The following is a 7691-nucleotide window of genomic DNA, read 5'->3' on the forward strand; positions in this document are numbered from 1 at the left end:
ATGTACTTCCCATGGAATTGAGGAAGCGAATCCACGTCATCGAGTGGACATCCTCAACCAATGCCATCACCTCCCACTAGCCTCTAGCCTCATCCTCTAGCTGGTTCACAGTGCAAGCCACTCTCTCTGTGTCTGACAACTGCATGTAATTGAAGATATGATGGATCTTCTTGATCCAATTCTCAGCTGCAGCTGGATCAACATGGCCGTCAAACGTAGAGGTCTTTTGCTTACGAAACCTCTCGTATACAGGCTCACCGACAGGAGGAACGACGTCAGGAATCTAGAAGTTGAGCTCCTCGGGAGGATCCACAGGCACTGGCGGTGGATTCTCGTTCTCCTGGAATTGGAGGTGCTGGGTGCTATTGAGATGGTGCGTTTAACCTCGTCAAGAGCTCTGCGATCGTGCAGTTATGCGCATCCAGCTGCTGCGCGAACCTTTGTTTCATCTCATCTCTCTGGGTCGCGTCGGTAGCTTGTCTCTCCTGCGCGCGTCTGATCTCCGTGAGATCCGCCTCTGAAACATTCTCGGCATTAGACGGGCCTCGTCTAGGTCCCATGCTTTCTCAATTATACACATAGAAGAAGGACATGGTCAACATACAATTCACAACATCGAGAATGCGAGAAAGGAAAACATATCAATACACGATCGTAACTCAAAACGAGATTTCATACAAAACGTCATATATATACATCAAGTCAAAAGATATATACAACCTGCATGCATACAACTACTATCTAAACATCACAACTAACCCGATCCATAGGTATATCCAACCGAAAATAGATCAGCCTCTCATGGCTTAGTCGGACAAGGGACTCGAAGTTAAAACACTAGTCCCATCGACCTAATCAACCATCTCGTCATCATGCGGAACATCCACCGGAAACAACCCTCGGTAGTGAGGTACTTAAGTACCACATCGTGTTATGACGAGGAACTCAGTCTGCACTCACAAGACGGCGAACGAGGGATAATTAAATTCCAGCATCGGATATTGGAGCTCTACTCGCATCTCCCAATAATCGATACCTTGCTGGAGTCTGTCCTCGAGCACAACGGGCACCAATCCACAATCTCTTGGACAAATCAATTTCCATATCGGACAACGATTCAAACCCGAGCCTAGTAGAATCTGTAAGCTTGCTTCTCTCATTCGTCTCTATCCCCTTACGCCCCGCACATATGCTGAATCACATTTTGAAACGTCTCCCAATCACGGTTGACATCGCCGCCAGTGGAGCAGCAAGTCCATTGGCTCAACAATGGGCCATTGAAGAGGGTCACCGCGATACTTGTACGGAAGTGGTGAGGCATTGAGACAACATTCTTCCATCCACATGTCAGACCGATCCACCAGCCTCAAGAGATGGTGCCTCTCATGCCACTAGACGTACTTGCGGTCGAAGAAATCTACATAACCACGTCGTGGTACATCTAAATCTCATCAGGGAGGAGAAATCCAAATCTTAGCGACTCATCCTACGTCATTGTCGGGGATGATTCCCCCATATAACCATATTAATGCGGAAAAGTAATTAATTACGCTAATCATGAGCTAATTAATTCAATGATTATATGATAAGATCTAGATTTACGTTAATTAAAATTATACGAGAGCATATAAGTCAAGCAACCAATCGCGTACTCCTTGCGTCGTCTTGATGAAGGACTCGAGGATGACACCTTAGTCTTCCGAAACGTAATCTCCGAGACGAATAAGAAAGATGAGTGGGCACAGTCTTTATCTCACTCGATCACGAAACTAGGTGTTTCGAGATCTCGCTCTTATTTTACTAAGAATGGAAACAAATTTTCGAGGGGAAGGAGAGGCAGATGCACGGCCAAGGGAGGCTAGGATGCACGAAATTTTAACAAAAAAAAATTGCTTTTTTTTGCCTTCTCATGAACCCCTATTTATAGTAGTAAAATGAGATATTCATGGAATCTTCCAGAATATTTTATTTCCTTTTATTGTGTTCACACTAGTGGATTAAATCTAGGCCATTGGATCTCAACAAGTGAATCCTACTTTTTCTCTCATCCATCAGATCAATATCTATGGGATATTATTCTCTATTTAAATAGAGAATATATTATTTAGTGAGAGAATAAAGGAGAATATATTATTTCCCTTTAAATATATTCTCATATATTCTCCTAAATACTTTCCTTTAAATAAGGAGAAAATATAGGATAATATCTTATATTATTCTCTCTCCTTTATTTAAACAACTAAAGAGAAAATATCGGTAAATACCAATATTGAAAAAATCGGATTTGATGGCACACGGCCAAGGGGATTTGCGCAAATCCTATGCCAAAATTCCCAATTCGAATTTTCCATGTGTGCAAGGCCCAATTGCTTAAAAACCCAATTAATCATTTATTTACTTGGTCCAACAATAAACAAATAATTAATAATTGTTTATTTACTTGATCAAACAATAAATAAACAATTCTACCATAAATATTTATTTAATTCTGCGAATACCCGTTTTCCAGAATTAATGCTGTCAATCACAATTACAGCAAGTGAGATGAATAATGATAAACATTATTATACGAAAGTTCTTATCCGCCTTTATCAGAGCCGAATCGGGGACTATGGACCTAGTAATAGAAGCTTAACTAATCCGATGAAAAAGACGAAATAGTCCTTTCTCTTTTTCCATCGATTCGTTTAATCTTGGTCAAATACTCCACTTTGTAAGCCAAGACTGAACTCTCCTTTATATTATAATTATATTTACTCATCGTGACGAGTGTCCACTGATATAGTCAGTTCGTGATCAAGATTGTTGCGATATTTTTACAACTAGCACGCAAGTGGACGTATCGAACAAGTAATAGTGTTACGTAAGTAACGGATATCGATCCCACAGAGACTAATTACTATAGCGATTTTCTAAAACTTGATGCTAATTAATTCCAAGTAAAACTGAAAAGATGGTTGTAACAAAAGCAATAATAATAAAACTAAAGCAGAGAGTTAAATACGAGTTTTGCAAGAAGAGAAGGTAGGGGTCACGATTTCATCGGAACTAACTAGGACGAGGGTTTCGGGCTCGAACAACAAAATCTACTCCTATGGATGCTAATCTCACTCTATCAAACTTATTCACTAGCCTCTCTCGAGTGTTCTAGCAAACCTATGTAATTGACGGATTATTATCCTCTCGGCATCTAATCCTATTAAAACAATCATACGCAATGAAACAAGAGTTCAAACGATTACATAAATTGCCTAGATTTTATAACCTAGGATCAACTATGAAGACATGAACAAAAGCACGATTATTTACTCTCTCTCGAGTAGCTAAACAATCCTAGATAACAGTTCTAATGGTGATCAAGCACTAGAAAGCATAAGGCACAATTCACATCAAGCAATCCATAATAATGAAGCAAACAATAATTATCTAACCCTAACGAACCCCCCAACCATTATCAATCCCGGCTACATCGCAACCCCATAAGAAACTTAGCCTCTAATGGTATTCATAATCAACGCTAAACATAACAGAATAATTAAAGCACTAAAATAAAGATTGAAACCAAAACAGAATTCATATTAAATAAAATTGATGTTCAACAATAATTTAGAGCAATAAAATAAATAAAAGAAGAGAAGAAAGAAGAACGAATGAATTCGGAGAAGGTGAACTCGTCGGGTTGTCAATTCCGTTGAAGAACGTCGTTTTCCTCTTTCAAAAGCTCTCAAGAACAACCAAACAATAAAATAGAAACTAAAACAAAAGGGAATATTGTGTTTTTCAGAGCTTAGAGTCTAATATATAGGTCAAAGGGTGATTTTCGGAGCATATTGGGCCTTTGGAATGGTTTAATTTGCCCAAAAACATCAAAAACGGAAAGTAAGTCCGTCAAAACCCGAAGGAGGGCGCGGCGCGCGGTCGTCCTTGCACGGCGCGCGGTCTGAAATCCAGGTTATGAGCGGAGCGCGCATAAGACTCTGTGTATTTTCATGATTTGCGTTCCCGTATGCGCGGCGCGCTATTGTCGATGCGCGGCGCGCGGTATCGAAGTCTGTCATCGCGCGGCGCGCGAGGGAGGGTGCGCGGCGCGCGGTTGTCGCCAATTTCTTGCTTGTCTCTTTTTGACTCTATTTCGATCGTTTTGTCTCCAAATCCCGTCCTTTTTCCACGAAGTTGATTGTAGACGCTCTATTGCTCTTTTGAACCTGAAACTACTAAAAAACCTACTAAAAACCATTAAAATACTCGAGGACTCGTCGGTTTTTGGTTCGGGAAATAGGAGTTTTACGCGTGATTAACTCACCTATCAAAGATCCTCCAGGTTCAACCCGTATCGAGAGAAGTCAATTTATTCCGTTATACTTCCCTTGATACATATCAGCCCTAAGCATTGTTGCTTCCCTAGCGAAAGATTCTTTCGAACGTTACTTACTTCGAAAGTGCGCGCAATCTATCGGTTCTGGAATCAACCCTTAGGTGAGAGAACATTAACCTTCTTTCAGGAAGGCTGGATTCCGTATCCGTAAATCATTTCCCACTCGAATTATGCTCTGAGAAAACTCCCAAGACATAAGTTGTGATTAGCATGAATAGCCTTTTAGCGAATGAGTCAAAGAGCTCAGTAACATAACCCAGTGTCCATGATCACTTCAGGATTTAGATCAAGTCTCACTGTGACCATCACAGTGGCCTCGGTTAGTGTGTCGTAACGGTCCTTAAACGACACATCTACACCAAGACCTGTCCAGGTCGTACACTTACCACAAGTGTAGAATGCTCCCACATAGTGGTCAGCCTTCACCCATGTGTTCCACATATATGACTTTAGATATAGTTTTCCAGGCGTATATCAGTCATCGACCATGTTTTAGCACACCGCCCGAACTCAGGTGCCCAGCACGTGACTCAGTTAGATACGGAGGCTATGGAATAATGAATGTTTAATAAATCTCATTAAATAAGAAATAACGCTTTCAATTCAAATAGATAATAAATGTCAAACTTTATTTTATTAATAATTTCAACGAGAATTTACATAAGTATTTTCTCGTAGGCAAGAATTCCTAACAATCTCCCACTTTGACCTAGAGAAGATATGGCAGGTATCTAAGGCCCATTCCTCCCACGTGTTTCATGAACACATGTTCAGATAGTCCCTTTGTCATTGGATCCGCAATGTTGTCCAACGTCGATATCTTCATGACTGCCACGTCTCCTCTTCGAACTATTTCTCTTATAAGGTGGTATTTTCGCTCTATATGCTTTCCTCTCTTATGGCTGCGAGGTTCCTTCGAGTTTGCAATGGCTCCAGTGTTATCATAGTGGAGTTAGTTGCACAGGCTCGTTCATGTTAGGAACTACCTCCAGTTCGGCTAAGAAATTCTTAAGCCAAACAGCCTCTTTGGCTGCCTCGGAAGCTGCAATATATTCAGCTTCCATAGTAGAGTCTGCGATACTAGATTACTTAACGCTTCTCCAGACAATCGCTCCTCCATTGAGAGTGAACACTGATACAGACGTTGACTTCAACATGTCACAGTCTGCCTGAAAATCAGAGTCAGTGTATCCTTGTATCACCAAGTCATTACTTGTGTATACAAGCATGATGTCTCTAGTTCTCTTAAGATATTTTAGGATATGCTTAACAGCTACCCAATGTTCTTGACCAGGGTTTGACTGGTATCTACTAACAACTCCCACTGCATAGCATATGTCGGGTCTAGTACACAACATGGCATACATCAGACTCCCAACTGCTGAGGCATATGGAACTCGACTCATATCCTCCACTTCTTGCGGTGTCTTAGGACACTGCTCTTTCGACAGGAACTTTCCTGAACGAATTGGCAACAACACCCCATGGGCATTTTGCATCGAGAAGCGAGAAAGTACCTTATCTATATAAGTACCTTGAGACAGAGCTAGTAGTTTGTTCTTCCTATCAAGAATGATTTGGATTCCTAGAACAAAGGCAGCATTCCCCAAATCCTTCATTTGGAATTGCTTTGCCAGCCACTCCTTTATGTCAGACATTACTTTAATATCGCTTCCTATAAGGAGGATATCGTCTACATAAAGGACTAAGAAAACAACTACTTTCTTCGAGTACTTGTAAACACAAGGCTCATAAAGGTTTTGTTCGAAACCATAGGTCTTGATCACCTCATCAAACCTTTGGTTCCAGGATCTAGACGCTTGCTTGAGTCCATAAATGGACTTCAATAATTTGCAAACCTTGTGCTCTTGACCCTTTTCTATGAATCCGTCTGGTTGAGCCATATAGATTTCTTCTTCCAGATAGCCATTCAAGAATGCCGTCTTTATGTCCATTTGCCAAATCTCATAATCGTAATGAGCGGCAATGGCCAGAAGAATTCTGATGGATTTAAACATGGCTACAGGAGAGAAGGTTTCGTCGTAGTCGATTCCTTCTCTTTGGATAAAACCCTTAGCCACAAGTCTAGCCTTAAAGGTTTCGACTTGTCCATCAGCTCTTTTCTTCCTCTTATAGATCCACTTGCACCCAATCGGTCTAATTTGTTCGGGTGCATCTACAAGAGTCCAGACTGAGTTCGAGTGCATAGACTCTATCTCTAGATTCATGGCTTCTAGCCATATTTCCTTGTCCAAGTCGACCATGGCGTCATTAAATGACACGGGGTCGTCGTCGTTCGCATCCAAGGCAACGACGTTTGCTTCAAAACCAAGATATCGGTCGGGCTCTCTAGAGACCCTCCCACTACGACGAGGCAGTGTAGCACTTGGACTAACTTTTGTGGTTTCTTCTTCATCTCTCACTCTCACAACAATTGTAGGTGGAGATGGATTCCCTTGGATGTTAGTCTTCGGGGTTGGTCTAACAGTTTCCTCGAGTATAATTTTACTTCGAGGTTTATGACTTTTAACATAATCATCTTCAAGAAAAGTAGCATGAGTTGAAACGAATGTTTTCCTATCAATAGGATCATAAAATATACCTTCTTTTGTCCCTTCTGGATAACCAACAAAGAAACAAACGTTTGTTCTTGGTTCCAGCTTGCTCGGTTTCTTTTTCAAGACATGAGCGGGACAACCCCAAATACGGAAGTGACGCAATCCTCCAGGTGCTCCATTCCATAGTACTTTGGGTGTTTCGGATACAGATTTTGAAGGAACTTAATTTAAGATATACATGGCAGTCTTTAATGCATAACCCCAGAAAGATGTTGAAAGTTAAGAGTAGCTAATCATGGATCTTACCATGTCTAATAAAGTTCTATTTCTCCTTTCAGCAACCCCATTTTGTTGAGGGTTACCAGGAGCCGATAATTGCGACTCAATCTCATGCTCAAGCAAGTAATCGGTGAACTCAGTGTCTAAGAACTCGCCTCCCCGATCCGATCGAAACGTCTTAATAGTCTTACCCAATTGGTTTTCAACACAAGCACTAAATTCTTTGAACTTACTAAAAGTTTCAGATTTTCGTTGCATTAGGTAAATGAAACCATATCTAGAATAGTCGTCAGTGAATGTGACGAAGTATTCATAACCGCCTCTCGCAGCTTCACTCATTGGTCCACAGACGTCATAGTGAACAAGTTGCAGAGGTTCGGTGGCTCTTAATCCTTTTCCAGCAAAAGATCGCTTGGTCATTTTTCCTTCAATACAGGATTCACAAACAGGCAGAGTTCCCACTTGAAGGTGTTTCAACG

This window comes from Urtica dioica, chromosome 6 (assembly GCF_054948205.1).
Source record: "Urtica dioica subsp. dioica isolate 48M chromosome 6, U.dioica_male_clone48M_v1_H2, whole genome shotgun sequence".
In the NCBI taxonomy this organism is placed as follows: domain Eukaryota; kingdom Viridiplantae; phylum Streptophyta; class Magnoliopsida; order Rosales; family Urticaceae; genus Urtica; species Urtica dioica.